Raw genomic sequence first — 20,083 nt, 5'->3', positions numbered from 1 at the left:
GATCTATAGATTCAACGCAGCCCCTATCAATATCCCAGAAGACATTTTTGCAGAAATTGACAAGCTAATCCTAAAACTACTATATAAATTTAAGGAATTCAGGATCACCAAATCAACAGTGAAAAAGAAGAATTAAGTTTGAGGAATGATACTTCTTTATTTTTAAAACTTACTACAAAGCTACAGGAAGCAAAACAACATGATACTACCATAAGAGTAGATATATAGCTAGATGGAATAGAGAGTCCAGAAACAAACCCTTACATTTATATTTTTCTTTATTTTTTTAAATGACTTTTTATTAAAATATAGCTAATGTACAATATTATATTAGTTTTAGGTGTACACCATAGTTATTCAACATTAATGTACCTAAAGAAGTGATCACCATGATAAGTTCAGTAACCAACCATCTGACACTGTACACACTATCACAATATTATTGACTGTATTCCCCATGCTGTACATTACATGCACATGACTTATTTGTTTTATACCTGGAAATTTGAATCTCTTATTCCTTTTCAACTTCCCCCCGGCTTTTTAAAATTTTTCAGTTGCAGTTAACATTCAATATTAATTTATATTAGTTTCAGGTGTACAGCTTAGTGGTTAGACATTTATATAATTAACAAAGTGATTCCCTGACTAGTCAGTCTAGTACCCACCTGGAATTATACATAGTTATTATCATATTATTAACTATATTCCTTATATTTTACTTTACATTCCATGACTACTGTGTAACTACCAATTTGTATTTTTTAATCCCTTCATCTTTTTTCACCCACACTTAAACCCCCTCCCATCTACTAGCAGCCATTAGCTTGTTTCCTGTATCTATGAGTCTGTTTGTTTTGTTTGTTCATTTATTTTATTCTTTAGATTCCATATATAAACGAGATCACATTGTATTTTTCTTTCTCTGCCTGACTTACTTCACTTAGCATAATACCTTCCAGGTCCATTCATGTTGTTATAAATGGTAAGATTTTTTCTTTTTTATGGATGAGTAATATTGCATTGTATATATGTACCACTTATTTATCCAATCATCTATTGATGGACACAGTTGCTTTTGTATCTTGGCTATTTTAAATAATGCTGTAACAAAAATAGGTATGCATATATCTTTTCAAATTAGTGTTTTGGATTTTTTTGGATACCCAGAACTACAATTGCTAGTTCATAAAGTAGCTCTATTTTTAACATTTTAAGGAATCTTCAGACTGTTTTCCATAGTAGCTGCACCAATTTCCAATCCCAGCAACAGTGCATGAGGGTTCCCTTTTCTCTACATCCTCGCCAGCACTTGTTGTTTGTTGGTTTACTGATGACGGCCATTCTGACAGGTGTGAGGTGGTATCTCATTTTAGCTTTAATTTTCATTTCTCTGATGATTAGTGACATTGAGTATCTTCATATGTCTATTGGCTATCTGCATGTCCTCTTTGGAGAAATGTCTACTATAGGAAAGATGTTAAAGAAAATTTGCCTTCATTGGTTGATGTGAGCTTTTGTCTATTAGCTTTTATCTGTTCCTGTATGTGAGGTGATTTCTGTGCTGTGATCAGGGGTTGAGTAAATTACCCCTTTGGTCTCATTATCCTGAGCAGGGGAGACATGAGATGTTTGTTGTTCTGTCCATGTTGTGAGGTGATGGTTAGCTTAGGGTTAAAGAAATTCTTGATCAGGGGTTGAGAGCATTCCCTCTTCGTTCTTTCTGTTTCACCCACATCAACAGATGACGTGAAAAAGTAGCTAAGTTATATCAGGACGACGTGACAGGCATGTTGTCAGGCTTTGGAAGACCTTGGGCTGATGGTCCCAAGCAAGAACAGGAGATATTGCTTGTCCAGATGAATTGACCCTTTGTCAGGATGGACAACATTCATTATCAGTAACTGCCGGACACTTCAAGAACTGGCCATTCCTGGAGGGGGAGGCAGGAACAAGAAACTTGGCTCTAAGGTATATCTGAGAAAATACATAAGACAGACCTCAGCTGGCAGTGTAGTTATTATTATTTCATCATTTGGTCATTTGTCATTGGTGATTTCTCATCATTCTAACATTTTGAAGACCTCCAGCAACATGCAGCTTACAACACCAGGGGACGTCCTGACTTCCAGCCGCGAACCTGGGGAGGTCTGCCTGGTTCCGATCTCTCCAGTGTTGTTCCCCACGTTAGTCCTCTTGAGAACTTGTTAGCGTCTAGAAAACTTGTGTGCAGCTTGCAGCTTGTAACATCAGGAGACGTACTAACTTCTAACAACAACAGCAACAACAACAACAACATTCTTCAGATTATTAACACCTTGAAAACTTACATGCAGCTTGCAGCTTATAGCATCAGAAGACACCTTGACTTCTAACAACAACAACAACAACAACAGCAACTACGCCAACAGCAGCAGCATTCTTGGGAACTAAGAAACAGCGGTGTGGGAGATGCCCAAGTTTCTCTCAGCTACAGACCTGGCAAGGTTTTGATTTATGACTTTTCCAGTACTGTTCTCCCCCAGTTTGATGAGCTTTTGACATCTACTGTAATAGTTATTGTCCTATAGAGCTAAGTACTGTTTTTGGGTACTCCTCACTGATGTTATTTGTGTATTTAACCAAGTGATTTTTAATCAATAGTAAACATATGTTGGGATCTCTTAAACTTGTATGTATGTGTACTCCTTTGACGTGACATTGTTATCAGTGTATATAGTTTAGTCTTAACCACCTTTACTTTCTGTCATTAGCACATTCTATGAATTCCCTTTGGTTTTTGCTATTGCATATTGCTAAATAAATTGATTAAATATTGCTAAATAAATTCATTAGCCCCACTCTAGCGTGTGTCCCTCCTCCTTCTTTTCCCTGCTCGTCATTACATCTACTCAGGTCCACTGCCCATTTTTTAATTGGATTGTTAGTTTTTTTGATGTTGAATTGCACGAGTTCTTTATAAATTTTGGATATTAACCCCTTATGAGATGTATCATTGAAGAATATCTTCTCCCATTCAGTAGGTTGTCTTTCTGTATTGTTGATGGTTTTCTTTATTGTGAAAAACTTTTTAGTTTGATGTAGTCCCATTTGTTTATTTTTTGTTTTGCTTCCCTTGCCCGAGGTGACATATCAGAAAAAAATATTATGAAGAGATATGTCAGAAAGTTCACTGCCTATGTTTTCTTCTAGGAGGTTTATAGTTTCAGGTTTTACATTTAAGTCTTTATTCCATTTTGAGCTTGGTCTTATATATGGTATAAGAAGGTGGTCTAGTTTCATTTTTTTGCATGTATCTGTCCAGTTTTCCTAACACCATTTATTGAATAGACTCTTTACCCCATTGTATATTCTTGCCTCCTTTGTCATAGATTAATTGGCCATACAGGTATGAGTTTATTCCTGGGCTCTCTATTCTGTTCCATTGATCTATGCATCTGTTTTTATGCCAGTACCATGCTGTTTTGATTACTATAGCCTTGTAGTATAGTTTGATATCAGATATTGTGATACAGCTTTTTTTTTTTTTTTTTTTGGAAGTAGGGCGCAGCTCACAGTGACCCATGTGGTGATCAAACCGGAAACCTTGGTGCTATTAGCACTATGCTCTAACAAACTGAGCTAACCAGCCACCCCAATACCTCTAACTTTGCTCCTCTTTTTCAAGATTGCTGTGGTTATTGGGGGGGTCTTTTATGGTTTCATTTTAAAATTATTTGTTTGGGTGCTGTGAAAAATTCTATTGGTATTTTGATAGTAATTGCATTGAATCTATAGATTGCTTTGGGTGTTATGGACATTTTAATAATGTTAATTCTTCCTATCCATGAGCACAGTATATGCTTTCATTTATATGTATCTTCTTCAATTTCTGTTTTCAGTGTCTTATAATTTTCTGAGTCTAGGTCTTTTACCTCCTTGGTCAGATTTATTCCTAGGTGTGTTTTTTTTTATGCAATTGTCAATGGGATTGTTTTCTAAATTTATCTTTCTGGTACTTTGTTATTGGTGTAGAAAAATGCAACTGCTTTCTGAATATTAATTTTGTATCCTGCTATTTTACTGAATTCATATGTCAGTTCTAATAGTTGTTTGTTTTGTTTTTTGGGTTTTTTTTTTTTGTGTGTGTGTGTGTGTGTGGAATCTTTAGGGTTCTCTCTATATATTATCAAGTTATCTGCAAATAATGACAGGTTTACTTCTTTTTTCCATTCTAGATGCCTTTTATTTCTTTTTCTGACTTATTGCTGTAGCTAAGACTTCCAATACTATATTGAAGAAAAATGGTGAAAGTGGGCATCCTTGCTTTGTTCCTGATCTGAAGGAAAATGCTTTTAGCTTTTCACCATCAATATGATGTTAGCTGTGGGTTTGTCATAGATGGTTTTTATTATGTTTAGGTGTATTCCCTCTATCCCTACTTTGCCGAGCATTTTTATCATAAGTGGATGCTGGATTTTGTCAAATGCTTCTTTTGTCTCTATTGGTGTTATAATATGATTTTATCCTTTTTTGTTTATGTGATGCATTACATTAATAATTTGCAGATATTGAAACAGTTTTGCATGCCAGGAATAAATTCTACTTGATCATGGTGTATGATCTTTTTAATGTATTGTTGAATTCACTTGGCTAATATTTTGTTGAGGATTTTTGCATCTATATTCATCAGGGATATTGGCCTATAATTTTCTTCTTTTTTAATGCCTTTGTCTGGCTCTGGAATCAGGTTATGATGGCCTTGTAAAATGAGCTTGGGAGCCTTCCATCCTCTTGAACTTTTGGAATAGCTTGAGAATGATAGGTGTCAATTCTTCAATGAATGTTTGGTAAAATTCACCTGTGAAGCCATCAGGTCCAGGACTTTTGTTTGTGGAGAGTTTTTTGATTACTGATTCAATTTTGTTGGTAATAATCAGTCTATTTAGATTTTCTGTTTCATCTTGATTCTGTCTTAGAAGACTGTAGCCAAAATCCTGCTGAGGCAAAACATCTTTTTTACGTGAGGAGCTGTACACCATTTGAAATAACTCAAATGATACATAAATCCCAGATACTTAATGTTTTTAATAATATGGTGCCACTGCAGGGGATAGAGGCAGTGAGGAAGAGGAAAAGAATAACAGGGAGGAAAAAAGAATTGACCTAAACTAATCACTACGTGAATTGCTTCGTATCTCTTATTTATGGAAAATCCTCACTTGGGGTGCCTGCACTCTGAGAAACAATCCAGTAAATGTATTTTGTTTCATATTTTGTAGCAGTCAATTATCAACCAGTAAATAATATCTTTGATACTTGTAATTATTGCATACAGAGTATTTTTGGTAAAAGGTGATTAACTCTTGCATTTATTTTACAGTGCTTAATGTAATAAACTTCCAGTCAGATTTCCTATAAAAGAAACCAGGTAATATGTGTATTTAAACCACAGAAATACTATTCCAAACTATTTAAAAATTAGTGTTTTTCTACTTAAAATATTGTTTAGCTTAAGACTTCTTGGGACATTTGTAGAAGCAAGTTAAATTCAATGTTTTTTTTATTACTTTTTGTAACCAGAGATGGTTTTTACAATTGAAATAAATTTCAGCTAAATAAAATATTGCTAGATATTATAGTTAATAAAAAGTTGCCTGTAAAATTTCTGTAAATTATACTTGTTCTGAAAAAAAGTGTAATAAATGCCCTAATGATAAAAAGATTTCTAAACAAAGAAAGAAACAAACAGAAAAATCCTACTGAGTCAGTCGAAAGAAAATTCCCCATCTTTGATATTGTAGAGGAGGAAAGACTTTCCCTCTGCCTTCCTAGGTTCCATGGCTGGGTCTATGAAATATACTGACAATAGGCAGATTAGCAGGAGAAAAGGCATAAAAATTTATTCATTTTTAATATTATATGCATGGAGGCATCACAGGAAAAAAAGTGAATACCGCAAAAAAGCAGTGAGAGTTTATATACCATCTTAATAAAGGGGAAAGATAGGGGACGTGGGCCTCTTAGGAGAGAGTCAATGATTTTTAGGAAAGATGACTGGGCCCTTAGAAGAACAGATAGGAGGTTTGGGACAAATTTTGTTTGGATGTTGTGGTCACTTCTAGTATCCTCTCCTGGTGGATGGAACTCCCAGGGAGGAGATTTAGGACAATAGAGTTACTTTTGGAGACTCTTTCTTTAGGTTAATCAGGGAAGTTCAGAAAAGTCCCCACATTTTTTGTTTTTCAAGTGTCTTCAGCTTAAAATAAGCAATATACCAAAGTGGCATATTTGGGGGTGGCATGTCCTAAATCTTTCACTACCTGCTCGCCCTGTGTACCCTTGATGTCTGACCACCCCAGCCTGCCTTTAGCCAGAATTCTGTTAAGTAGTTTTAGCATGAATCCCCCACTCTAGATATCGCTTGGGGATTCTCCATGGACTTGACCTCTACTCTGCTTGTCCGCTGTAAACCCCAAGGCGTCTTTCCTGCATTCACAGTTGGGCCTGATCTCTTACTCCTGTTATAATAGTCTCGACACCTATTGCCATAGTCCTGAATAAAGTTTCCCTTACTATCTTAACAAGTGTTAGAATAATTTTTTCTTTAACAGGGCTATGGTCTTAAGAAGTTCGAATGGAATTTTCTAAGCTTTGAAGCATTAGAAAAACCTAACTCATAGATTTTTTCAGTCTACACTCAAAGTAACGATTCCTTTTCATGGGGTTCAGGACATCTCCGCCTCTTGGCATATTGCATATTTTAAGGTGAGGGAATGTGAGAAATAACAGGCACAGGAAGGGTTCTCTGACCTCCCCTTTCCTCCGGAGCAGGTCATGGACTCTTGGGTAAAAGGTGCCCTCCCTGTACCTGGAGGAAAGCGGCCTCCTTAGCTCCAAGATGGAGGGCTGCTGAGAAGATTCTGAATGAACAGGACTTGCTGTCTCCCCCAGTTCACTACCTTGACTTCTTACTCTTGTCCGGTCATATTCCTCCACATATACCTACCCTTCACCAACCCTAACATAAAAACCCAGGTTTCTTTGGGTTTTCATTTCTTTATGAAGGTTCCCATGTCACGAAAAACTGATATTAAATAAATCTGTGTGCTTTCCTCCTGTTATTCTGCCTTTATCAGTTTAATTTTCAGACTAACCCAGGGACACTGTGAGGGTTGAGGACAACTTTTTTCCTCACCTGCACTTAGGATACCTATATTAGGTTTTTTCATTGTGAGCTATTTCTACTGGACAAATAATTCTCCAGGTAATCCACCAAAAGAACAGTTTATTTGGGAAAAGAAAAAAAAAAAAACAAAGCCACCAAGGAGTGTGTATGTGCACACTTGCCGGCCAGTGTCCCAACCGGCCACCCACGTGGAAAAAAGAGGGGCCGAGACCAACACGGCTTCCCCCTTTATTTGCATCCCTCCCCCAGAAATTACCACAAATTTCAACAGGAGGTAAAGACTAGAAAGTTAACAAGGGGCCCAGCTCCACCCATAGTCCTCCCAGCTCTATGGTTAAGCATCTTAAGATGCCAGTTCAGTTTTATTAGCTAACTTAAGTGAAATGAAATTAACAGCAACCTATTGTTCCCAAAGGCTTGGAAAGGACAAGGAGACAGAGAAGCCTGAGACACCTGGACCGGGAAAACATGGGGCATCTCCTCATGGGGAATTGAGCCCTTTTTGACTCCTTTAGCTCTGCTGAGGCTCCAGTTCCAGTGAGAATGGGTTTGTTTGTTCTCCCAGAGCTGCAAATGTTAGCTGTGCACACAAGCTGGAAATCTACTGGGAAATTTTTTTTTTTAATGTTTATTTCCCAGCCCTACCCCAGAGATTCTTATTGATGGTAATTGGCTGGGTTCCCTCTGGGCCTTGGTCTTTTCCAAAGCACCCCTGAGAAGGGAGCGCCTGCTGGGGTGGGGCCAAGAGTCTGCACCCACCTGCATGTGCTCTGCTGCAGGTGCACTGAGGGTTGTTCCCTGTCAATGTGAGGGAAATATAGTTGCAAATAAAATCTTCTCCCACTCCAGAAAACCATCCCACAAAGGTAGAAGAGAAAGAAAATGTTATTACCAAATAAGCATTAAACCGGAGTATGAGACACATCATAAACAATCCACTAAAGGGATTGCAAAAACTGAAAGAATTTTCATTCTTTTGTGCTCCGTAATCCCTCACGTTAGGTAGGCACTTAATCCCTCACCTGAGGTAGGGTTTGCCATCTGGAGTCAGGTGACAAGGCAGCCCCCCTCCTCCTGGGGATCTGGGGGATGGGGGCTTCTCTGCCTTGATGATGACATTTCAAAGAGCCCCAAGCCCAGGGCCTCAGGAAACATTCCTTTAAGACTGGTAAGAGGGGTACTTGGTCATTAAAGACTTAACATGCATTTGAAAAGGACAAAGAAATTCTGGAAGAAAAGAGAAAGGAAGAAGTCTCTCCTCTTAATTTCACAGGGGAAACTGAAAGCTCTTTTCAATTCATTTGCCTCACCCCAACTGGGGAGCCCTCTCCATTTGCCGGCTAACACATACTTACAGCTGCCCTGTAATTCCTGAATTGGCTGTGATATAGGCTCACACACCACCTTCCACCAAGACAAGGGGCCGTACGTACCAGAATTCTCCAACTTTCCAACTGAATCACCTTGTTGGCGCGAGGCATCACTGGCCTAGAAGGATCAGCTCAGTAATGGTCCTGAAGTTTGGCACAGCAGGACCTGTGTGCGAGAGCTCTCACTGCAGACTAGAATTTGGGCTCACAAGGAACCTGCAGCCCATTGGCTGGTCTTAGACTCTGAGAGCTCCAGGAAAGGATGGTAGGACGCTGTCTGCCAGACTGCAAACTCTCAGCTGCGCCCAGAGCATCGTCAGCACAGCCACAGTTGGTGTTACAGATGGGGATGTTTTTGCCAGTTTCCAGTGTTCTGTAGGGACTTCCTGTCTCAAGGGCTGCTTTGCAGCATTCTAAGGAAAAAGCGCTTTCATCATTCTTGGGGAGAAGTCATGTGAGTGGAAGGCACTTGACCTTTTCACAAGAGCAAATATTTTCTCTTGTTTAATGGAAGGCGTTGATAAGGAAGAAACTCTAAGCGTCACCCGTAAAAGGAGGTACTATCCTTAATAAAAAATCTCTTGCCACAGCAAAGAGGCACCACATCTTTCATTTTGGACCCCTTTTTCCTTCTCTAATTAATCCATTCAATAAGCACCAGGTCTGCTTCTCAGAGCTGCTGGGAAATCTGGAACAACCCACACAGTAGTGGGAGACTTGAAGGTTTTCAGTGTGCTTGCAATTGTCTTCTCATTTCTCCAAGTCTGGATAATCAAAGACCAGAAGTCACGTGTACTTAAATTAAGGTAAATGCCCAAAGGGTCACTCTGCTTAGCCAAGCCCCAGGCCCCTGATCTGTGCCAGCCTGATGCCCAAATCAGGTGAGATGACAACTAAACAGAAACTGATCTAGTGGGTGATGGATGCCCAGAGGGGGCTCTGATGCATGGATGAGGGGCTCATGCAAAGTGTCAAGTAAAAGACAATCAATGCTCATGGCACTTCTCAATGTGATTAGCAACATCATTTTCTTTCCCTTTTCTTAATTTTTCCTCGGAAACATGATTTCTCCATATCGTTTTCCTATTTTATCAAAGGAATTGCATATAAAAATAGTGTTTTTAAGGGGGGTGGGGGTGGGAGATGAGGGTAAGGGGGATCAAATATATGGTGATGGAAGGAGAACTGACTCTGGGTGGTGAACACACAATGGGATTTATAGATGATATAATACAGAATTGTACACCTGAAATCTATGTAATTTTACTAACAATTGTCACCCCAATAAATTTAAAAAAAAAGATAGTGTTTTTTGTAAATGCACATTTATTCTACTTTTGATACTGTGCTAAGGTCTGGCTGCCCGCCGCTTGAAAAAGTTAAAAATCAAGAGACGTGGTTGGTGGAAAGAAAAGCAGGTTTATTCAGAATGCCGGCATTCTGGGAGGATGGCGGACTCTTGCCCAAAGGCCATCTCCCCGTTCCTAGACGGGTCAGAAGGTCTTACAAGTGGACAAGAAGAACAAAGGAAAGGGGGAATCGGTCAGGCAGGTCCGAGAGCTGACATCCTTCCTGGGATCTGGTCTGTTTTAAGATAATATTATCTCTGGACTCCGGACTTGGACTGAACCACCGAGGCCTGAGGTTTTATGTGTATTCTGGTCTCCAGGCGCCTGAGGATTAAGAAATTGCCCTTTCCAGGTTAAGATTTTGTTAATTAAATGGAGTAACGAGATATGGGTAGCCTTGAGAAAGGGAACAAAACAGTTTTTCAGTTAATCAGTGAGGGGAAAAACAAAGAGAAAATAGCTGAATATCAGGGTGGATTAAACTGCAAACCAAGTCTAACTACAAGTGGCTAGAAAGCGAGCTATGCGGTGAGGTAAACTGCAAACTAGCTAAGTCTAATTACGTTATTGATTTACCGAATTTCACCCTTAATGCTTTCTTTATTTTGTTTAAATTTTTATTGGGGAATATTGGGGAACACTGGGTTTTTCCAGGATCCATCAGCTCCATGTCAAGTCGTTGTCCTCAATCTAGTTGTGGAGGGCGCAGCTCACTGGCCCATGTGGGAATCAAACCGGCAACCTTGGTGTTATGAGCACTGTGCTCTAACCACTGAGCAAACTGGCTGCCCCACCCTTACACTTTCACACTAAGTTTCAAATTTTTCTGACAAATTTGTGTCAGAAAATGAATTAGCATTTTATTGGCACTATTGCTAGCCCTAGCTATTTTTTATGCTATTTGACTGAGTATTTTATTGTAAACAAGTTTCGTTAGAACTTTGAGCAAATCTGTTAGCTGTAAAGTTATCCTTCTACATCTTTAGTACAGTTTTAGAAAGTAGACTTTATTTTTTAGAGTAGTTTTAGGTTCACAGCAAGATTGAGAATGTACAGTGATTCCCCATATGCCACCCACCCCCACACATATATCCCCCACTATCAACACCCCACAACCGTGGTGCATTTATTAGAATTGATGAATCCACACTGACATGTCGTCATAATCCAGAGTCCAGTTTACGTTAGGGTCACTCTTGGTGTACATTCTAAGTGTTTGGACAAATGTATAATGACATGTATCCACCATTGCAGTATCATACAGAACAGTTTCACTGCCCTAAAAATCCTCTGTGCTCTGCCTATTCATCCCTACCTCTCCTTAACCCCTGGCAACCACAAACTTTTTACTACCTCGTTAGTTTTGCCTTCTCCAGAATTTCATAGAGTTGGAATCATACAGTATGTAGTCTTTTCAGATTGGCTTCTTTCACTCAGTAATATGCAGTTAAGTTTCCTCCATGTGTTTTCATGGCTTCATAGTTTGTTTCATTTTAGTGCTGAGAAATGTTCCATTATCTGGAACACTAGCTATTTTTACAAAATTAGTTTAGAAACTACTCCTTTCATTACTCCTTACACCAAAATGTATGAGGAAGTAGAGAAGGTAAGTGTTATGGGGAGTGGGGCACTATGACTTTCTACTTTTTTGGTACTATTTCTCAAGGTGTTCAGAACCCCAGTGTAATAGGGATACAATTGATGAGGTGCTCCTTAGAAATGTTATTAAGTGATCACCTTATAAGAACAGTCATGGGGATGTAATGTACATCATAGGGAATGTAGTCAATAGTATTGCGATAACTATGTGTGGTGTAGATGGTACCAGACTTACTGGAGTGATCACTTATAAATTATATACGTTTAATCACTATGTTGTACACCTGAAACTAATTATAGGTCAAGTGTAATTGAAAACATTTTTAAATAAAAATAACTTAAAGAGCATTATACAGTACTAATTTTAAAAAATTAATTAATGGATTTTTAAAAAGATGTTATCAGGCAATGAAAGATTATATTTTAAAAAGCGATCTCCTGATATTATTAACCTAATCAGTGACTGACTTCCTATCTTTGTAGTTTTTTTGTTTTAAATTGAATAAATCCTGCCATGATATTATCAAAGTTCTGTTTTTCTCTGCATCCTTCCTTGTTAATTATGTCAGTGCAAAATTTTCTTCAGCCAAGGTTTTCTGTCTGGGACTAAATAAAGGTTGTTGCTTCTTTCAGCAAGATTGAAATTTCCTTATCCACATATAATCTGTAAAGAAGTACACTCACCCCAAAGTGTTTCTATGACTACAAATTATTGCTAAACTCTTTTCATGTCTAAATAATAATAGGAGAGGGGGACGGCCAGATGGCTCAGTTGGTTAGAGCGCCAGCTCTAAACAACAGGGTGGCCAGTTCGATTCCTATGTGGGCCAGTGAGCTGCGCCCTCCACAACTAGATTGAAGACAACGAGCTGCTGCTCAGCTGCCGGATGGCTCAGTTGGTTAGAGTGCGAGCTCTTAACAACAAGGTTGCTCTTATTTAACAAGGTTGCTGGTTCAATTCCTGCATGGGATGGTCGCCCCTTGCGACTAAGATTGAAAATGGCAACTGGGCTTGGAGCTAAGCTGCACCGTCCACAACTAGACTGAAGGACAACGACTTGAAGCTGATGGGCTCTGGAGAAACACTGTTCCCCAATATTCCCCAATAAAAAAAAATAATAATAAGCGACATTTATAAAGTACTTACTATGTGCTGGGTAATATGCTAAGTATTCCATATATGCTAATTCATTTTGTTTTTACAACAGCCTTAGGAGGCATTTAGAATTCTGTCTCCACTGAATAATGAGTAAACCAAGGCCCAGAGAGACTGAGGAACTTGTCCATAGCTCTCCAGCTCGAAGTGATAGTGCCAGAAATCTAAACTCTGCTAGACTACTGGGATATAAATTCTGGTTCACCATGATTGTGCTGAAACTGGGGCACTGTAGATTTGGCCACCATTCAAAATTTGGAATGATGAAGAGCTGTAAGGGATCAGAACATGTCACCCCAAAATATGTCACCTTAGCATCAGGGTTATTTTGAGAGGAAGACAATTGGGAAGGAGCAAATGCCAAACAAAAATCTCTGTCCAACCCCATCTGCCTAAAAGCATGACATAAATCCCCATTTTAAAGTGTACCAGGAAGAGTATGATCTGGACTCTTATTTAATCGACTCTTATTTAATTACATGAAATGACTCTGTACTCCTACCAGCCCAAAGATGGCAGGAGAGGAATCTACATAACAAACTTACTAAAACAACCCTTGTCTTCCTTGAATTCCCCCGCATATTTAGCTCCCCAAGTTTGCCACCACTAAAACCTGAACACCTTTTCCTGAGTCGAAAACCTGAACACCTTTTCCTGAGTCAACATATTTATTGTTTTTTTTGTGTATGTGTGTGTTTTTAAAACTGGGGAATATTGGGGAATAGTGTGTTTTTCCAGGGCACATCAGCTCCAAGTCAAGTCGTGTCTTCAAGCTAGTTGCGGAGGGCACAGCTCACTGGCCCATGTGGGAATCGAACCGGCAACCCTGTTGTTCAGAGCTCCTGCTCTAACCTACTGAGCCATCTGGCTGCCCTACAGATTTATTGTTGATCGTCAATGTGGGGAGGGGAAAATTTTCCCTTTCCTCCTCTGGTTCTTTCAGCTGGTTAAATAATTTAAAAGACATAGATTAATTAAGAGGAGAAAATCAAATTTAACTTCTTGTGCACGGGAACCCCGCAAACATGAGAGAATTGGAGACCCCACTGCATGAGATGTTCAGAGCCAGAAAGGTAAATGAGGTGTTTAAAACATCCTGAGCTAAGGATGAGGTAAGGGGGGCTGCAGCTTCAGAGGGGAGGAAGGTCACTGCAGGATGATAAAAAGAGCAGATGTTCAATAATCAGTAGTTTGCCCTGCCATATAGATAGGTCATAAAACATGTGTGGGGCCTAAAATAAAATTTCATATTTTTCCTCCTATCTTCTGAATTCTTCTAGCTGGGCAAATAATCCAATTAACAAAGATAGATTAAGAGGAGAAAATCAAATATTTAATACATGCACATGGGGGATCCACAGAAGCATGAACATTCCAAAGACAGTGAGGCAGCATTGGGCATATAAGATATTTAGGGCAAAGGAGAAAGAAAAGGGGGGAGGGGTATTAGATTTCAGAAGTGAGAATGGGCGATTTACAGGTACTTGAGGAAAGACAGGAACATTAACAGGTGCCTGCCTGATGTCCTCTTATTTACCATACTTAATTCAAATTAGGCGAAGGCAGCTTTCTAAAATGTCCTTCCTGAAGCGGCTTCTGTCTGAATCTCTTGGGCAGGAAAGAAGGGGGAGGGTCAAAGTTCTTTCTGAGGTTTGTTTCTTAATAAACAGTTTAAAGTCAATGTCCCAAAAAGTAGCTTCAGGGTGGCAAAGTTTTGGATCCCTTCATGTTATTTCTAGTAATAACTCTTATTATGGGCAAGGCTCCAATGTAGATACTTCTAAGGTAGTTAACGGAAAAGCAGCAGTATCTCTTGAGTTGAGCTCGGAGGGTCCTTTAGCCCTCAGTGCTGTGCCTACCGCAGACGCGCATCTCGGAGCCACTCATTCTGACCCCTACATTAAGATGCCACACAAGCCCAAGTTCTAACCACCCCTTTGAGTCACTCATCACTGAGTTTCCCCTGTCTCTGTGCTCTGCACACATTAATAAACTGTCTCCTAATCTACGTCTTGTCACTCTAATTTGCAGCTGGAGAACAAAGGAAGGAAGAGGGAAAGGGTTTGTTTTCTTCCCTGCAGAGCTAATACCCTTCCCTCCTAGAGGGGTTGGACAACCTCATCAATGTCTTGGGGACTTGCTTGGTGCCTCAGAATACAAAAGAGCAGAAGCAGACAGGAGGTAGCATTGCCACACCAGCCAGGAGCTCATGGAGCCACAAAGTAGTGCCTTCCTTCCACATTCTGAGAGGAAGAATAGATTTGTTCATTCGCTGAATCTTTTTAAGCATCTACGTGCCAGCAGTCAGCTAGGCATTGGAAAAGTACTGGGATTAAACACAACAGCAAAACAAATTCTCCTATGATCAGGAGTGTTGGGAGGGAGGAAAGCTTCTCTCTATGCCGGCGAAGCCAATCCCCAGGTGGGGACTCGAGCCCTGGGCCAAGAAGGTCCTTGGCTTCCCATAGGAAGGAATTCAAATATGAGCTGATACAGAGTTTAAGGTGAAAGTAAGTTTACTTAGCAGAGAGTGAGTAAGGAAAGGGCATCCCACACACGGAGTGACGGTCTCTAATCGCTAGTGGAAGAGAGACTCTTTCTGCCCTCCGGGGTAGGGTTTATATGTGCTTCTTGTTTCCATGGAAAATTTCTGGTATGGGGAAAAGGAGGAAAGAAGAACAATGGTAAGTGTAACTTCTGCAAGGTGCAGGAAGAATAGAAAAATGTTTATCTTTAACTTTTGTAAAGTACAAGCTGTGGCTAGTTTGTCACAGGTTTAATTATGAGAATGGCCATTACAATGGAATCTCTTTGCTCAATAGGCTGAGGATGGTCTGTTCTGTGTGATCGATTAACATCTGCCTGAGGTCGGTGTCTGGTGACACATAAGTAGCACGCTTGGAATCCAACCTCCTAGTTCCTTCTTTTGGAATAGTCCTCAAGCCCCTTCCCTGTTTTACTCTGACTTAAACTCCTCCCCTTTTCTTCTTTCCTTCCCCTGCGCTATGCCCCAGCTTCCTCAGGGCCCTGGGAGTGTTTGCTTTCCCACCTCCTCTCCCAGGCCACAGGCTGCCCAGCACAGGGGCTGGATCCTCAGCATTTTCTCAGGGCTCATTTGAGGTCCACAGAGGTCTCACCCTTAGGGCTTAGGAGGCAGATCATCCCAACATTGTGGGGATGACTCAAGGTGCGTCCTGCAGGAGGAAACAGATGAGTACAACAGTGTATGTGGACCACTCCCCCGTCTCACTTGTTTTAAATTTCCCTGGCTGGTTGTCCCTGGGGGCAGATTATAGTTATTCTTCCAAAAAAGCAAATGGAGCACAACTTTGATGGGTCACATCTCCGGAGAGACAGTGGGGACAGATCCCCATGCTGCCTGGAGGAGCGACCTGCCTCGTCTGAAAATAAGCTTGTTTCGGCTTCTTCCATTTCCACAATTAAACATGTGTATGTGCACACACGCACACACACACACACACACACACACACACACACACACAAGCTGCCCAAATTTAAATCTACTGGTTCACAAAGACTCTCCTTGAGTAGATACTAGAAAGGCTCCTGGTCATTGGCCTGAAGAAGACAATATTTGCAAAGAACCCTGCTAAGTCGGTTTAGCCAGATTCCCCCACTCTTGACATCTGATCAAATTCCTCATCCCTCACCTTGAGGTCGAATCACCCTCACTGGGTTCAGCAAGAATCCTGTTAAGTCTGTTTAACTGGAATCCCCCCCATGGATGTCTCCTCTTACTGACCACCTTGGCTGCATTTGGAGTAGGGCACGATCTCTTGCCCCTATTGCAATAGTTTTGAAGAAAGTCTTCCTTACTGTTTGAACAAGTGTCAGAATAATTTTTTTTAGCTTGTTTGAGAAAGAAACAGAGACATAGCCTAGTTGATGCTTCTTGTTCTGTTCCTGCAAGTGACCGAACTATGGACAGTGTGACTTTGGGGTGAGATCCAAAGAAACAGCCATTGGGGAAGCACTGATTCAAGCAGAGGAGCAAAGAGTGTTCTGATTAGGAGGGGAAGGCATGGGTTATTTATGAGAGAGGGAATTACATCAACAGAAAAAAAGCTTTTCTATAGGTGCAGACAAGCTAACACAGTGATGCCAAATCTAAAGAATGTTTTTCATTTTCATGCAGCATCACAACGTCTGCTTTCTTGTTATCTTTATCTTTGCAAACAGTTGTTTGGGATGCAATGTTGCTTTAGGCCCAGTCCAAAGGTTATTTTGCCCTGTGTTAACATTCCAAAACATTTGAGGAATAAGTGCAAGGGACTGTCTCTGGGATAACTTCTCTGACTCCATTTAAAAGTGGCTTCATTGATATTATTTTTTTTACAGCTTATATGGAGAGATTATATCTCTACAGCTTTAAAAAAAAAAAAAGGAGTTCCAGGGAAAAAATATTCTAGACCTCAAATAAGATTTATAGAAAAAAAACGAATCCAAGTGTTAATCTAATCCAACACAATTTACCTTATGGTTATTAAAAGTTCTATATAAAACCCAGGGTAGAAAATGTATAAAATTTTAAAGTAACATTTTAGATCACCTTCCTAGAGTGTGATTTCTTCTTGACCTGGAGACTAGAGACCAGGGCCCAACTGTCAAGGAAAATTAAGAAAAAAGGAAGTAGTGGTGTGTATGTGTGGAGGAGGGGAGGGGGGTGGAGGCGGGGAGGGCAGGCAGTGGCCTTTAAAACCACCCATTTCACTAGGGAAACAGAGCTATAAATACCAGATCAGTTAAAAACTCAACCAAACAAAACACAATTGTCGCCACAAAACAGCTTCTTGGTATACGCCACAGGAAAGAATTCAAGGACACACTCAATAAGCCAAGCAAGCAGTGGATTTATTAAAAGAAAAGAAGATAATACACTCCCAAAATAGTGGAAGCGGGCAGTCTAGGCGAAGAGCAACGGCCTGGAGAACAAAGGAGCTTAGGAATTTATTACCCTCAAAATGAGGGCACGAAATACTTGAAATTTAGGGGTGGTGTTATAGGTATTCCCAGGTGAGTCCTCACTGACCACTCCTTCGTTAGGAGGAGGGATTCCTTTGTCCTTATTTGGCTCTTGTCAGAACTGTCATGGCGGCACAGGGGGTGGAGATTTTCCCTGCCCATCATGCTAACAAACAGTATTATAATCTGTTACAATTAGCTAAAATTCACCTTGAGAGGAAAGATGGCATCCTGGGTCTGTACTCGGCCACTGACATCTAGTTCTGGCCATTCTGGTAGCAGTACCTTTTCTGAATGATCTGATCTCCCTCCTTTGTTTCCCTGCACGTCTTCCTTCCCTTCCTCCCCTTCTCTGCCGGTGGCCTTATTCTTTCTGCCTATGGTAACATTCCTTCCGCAAGAAATCTGGGTCCTTATGCTCTTACAAGGAATTTTGGGACAAAGATCCATCTTCTGAAACTGCTTCCTGCTAACAGGGGCATCATCCCCCCTATGGGCACCAGAATTCTTGCTATTCTATTACAGCAGGGAGGGGGCTATGGAGGCTTTATAGGTTGGTGGAAGGGGTAGCCCTGAGAGAGTACAAAGACTGGACTGGCTGCTTGGTCAAACGGCTGCTAGCATGGTGTCATGCAGGGCGGCCTGCGGAGTCTCTGGTCCCGCTCCCCACATAAGAATACAGGATATGGTGAAGCCAAAAAGGAACACCCATGGAGCCATAGGTAGGGGAGTCACACAACTATAGTCTCACTGGAGGCCGGATTCACACGACCTGTGACCTCCTGTCTGCTTTTCTGTCAACTGACCGACTCCCCTCGCTAGCTGCAATCCGCCATGCTAACTGCAATCCACGCTTGCCAGCCACCAACTTCTTGCTAGTCCCCATTTTCTGCTAGCGTAGCCATAGCAGTTACATTAGTGGCCAATGGCTCACTGGTTACAGCTGATGGCCAACTAGCCACAGCTGATGACCATCCGATCACAACTGATGGCCATTTACTGCCTGAGCTAGCACCCTTTAGCATGAGGCTTAGAGCCTGGAAATTGCACTCCTGGCTCTGTCCCCACACTCCACCCCTACAGGGTCTCGCCTCACAATCTACACGACAAGCATCTTCCGTGAGGGGCCCTGTGCGAGGAGCCTGGAGGTGAATGCAATATCCTGGGCACAGCCAGGCTCTCTGGGCACAGCCAGGGTTTCTCAGGGCACCACCAGTCCTACTGGGCACAGCCAGACTTCCTGGGCTTCTTAGGGTACCACCTGTCTCCCCAGGCACAGCCAGGGCCTCTCAGGGCACCGCCACTCTCTCTGGGCACAGCCAGACTAACTGGACACAGCCAGGGCCTCTAAGGGAACTGACACTCTTTCTAGGCACAGCAAGACTTCCTGGACACAGCCAGGGCTCTCAGGGCACTGCCACTCTTTCTGGGCACAGCCAGTCTTCCTGGGCATAGCCAGTCTTTCTCACATATTCTCCACAGCGGCTGGTTGAGACACAAAAGCAAACATCCACCAGTTCCACTACATGGTGGTGTGTTCCCAAGCAGTCAAGCAGTCCATTAAATTAGGGATAGAAGGCCATTCCCCATAGTCCACAGTCGTTCACCAGGGCTATGCGTCAGCCTCACAATGTGTGCCCTCTCCGCAGGGCGAGGGCTCCAAGTCCTCCCCAACCTGGGAGTGAGGGCCTCAGCAAGCAAGTCCCAGCCCACAGGGTTGCAACGACCTTCGCTTTCTCTGGCCTATGCTGGTTGGGAAACGGTCCATGTCTTTCCACCCCTCCACGGAGGTCTAGCTCTCAGGCAGCTGCTCCTCCTGGTCTTCCTAAGACTGAGTGTTCATACGCACAAACTGCTCCACCGCCCTTTGGAGAGCTTTGGCCGGCACTGTACCCTGCTCGCTGCGCAATGTGTCCTGCGGGGCGGCCTGCGGGGTCTCAGCTCCCACTCCACACACAAGAATATAGGATATGGTGAGGCCAAAAAGGAACACCCACGGAGCCAAAGGTAGGGAAGTCATACCACTATATTCTCGCTGGCAGCTGGATTGGAGACACAGGAAGCAGGAGCCACACTATCCGCAACCTGCCATCCACTTCTTCTGCCAACCAACCCCATTTTCTAGCTGCAATTCGCTGTGCTAACTACAATCCGCGCTTGCCAGCCACCATCTTCTTGCTAGCCCCCCATTTTCTGCTAGCGTAGCCACAGCAGTTATATTAGTGGCCAATGGCTCACTGGTTACAGCTCACGGCCAACTAGCCACAGCTGATGGCCATCCAATCACAGTTGATGGCCATTTACTGCTTGAGCTAGCACCCTTTAGTGTGAGGCCGAGAGCTTGGAAATTGCACTTCTGGCTCTGTCCCCACGCATGGTTTCTCCAATCACAGGAGGGACAGGTTGGAATCCTTGGTGGACAACTGTCTGGAGATGAAATTGGTGTATTCTAGAGGAC

General features: G+C 41.7%; 1 long non-coding RNA gene across 1 annotated transcript; it reads right to left on the bottom strand.

The window, feature by feature from the left end:
- Nucleotides 1-260: 260 nt before the first annotated feature.
- On the bottom strand, nt 261-8,933 carry LOC148755056 (uncharacterized). Its single transcript, XR_016019235.1, has 2 exons — nt 8,602-8,933; nt 261-4,976 (listed from the first exon to the last, which is right to left on the bottom strand). It is a non-coding gene; the product is annotated as an uncharacterized LOC148755056 (long non-coding RNA).
- Between the last annotated feature and the right edge of the window lie 11,150 nt (nt 8,934-20,083).

This window comes from Rhinolophus sinicus, chromosome 16 (genome assembly GCF_057876585.1).
Source record: "Rhinolophus sinicus isolate RSI-liver-muscle chromosome 16, RSI-T2T, whole genome shotgun sequence".
Lineage (NCBI taxonomy): Eukaryota > Metazoa > Chordata > Mammalia > Chiroptera > Rhinolophidae > Rhinolophus > Rhinolophus sinicus.
Note: the sequence above shows the minus strand (reverse complement) of the source record. Positions and strands in the feature narration are given on the sequence as shown.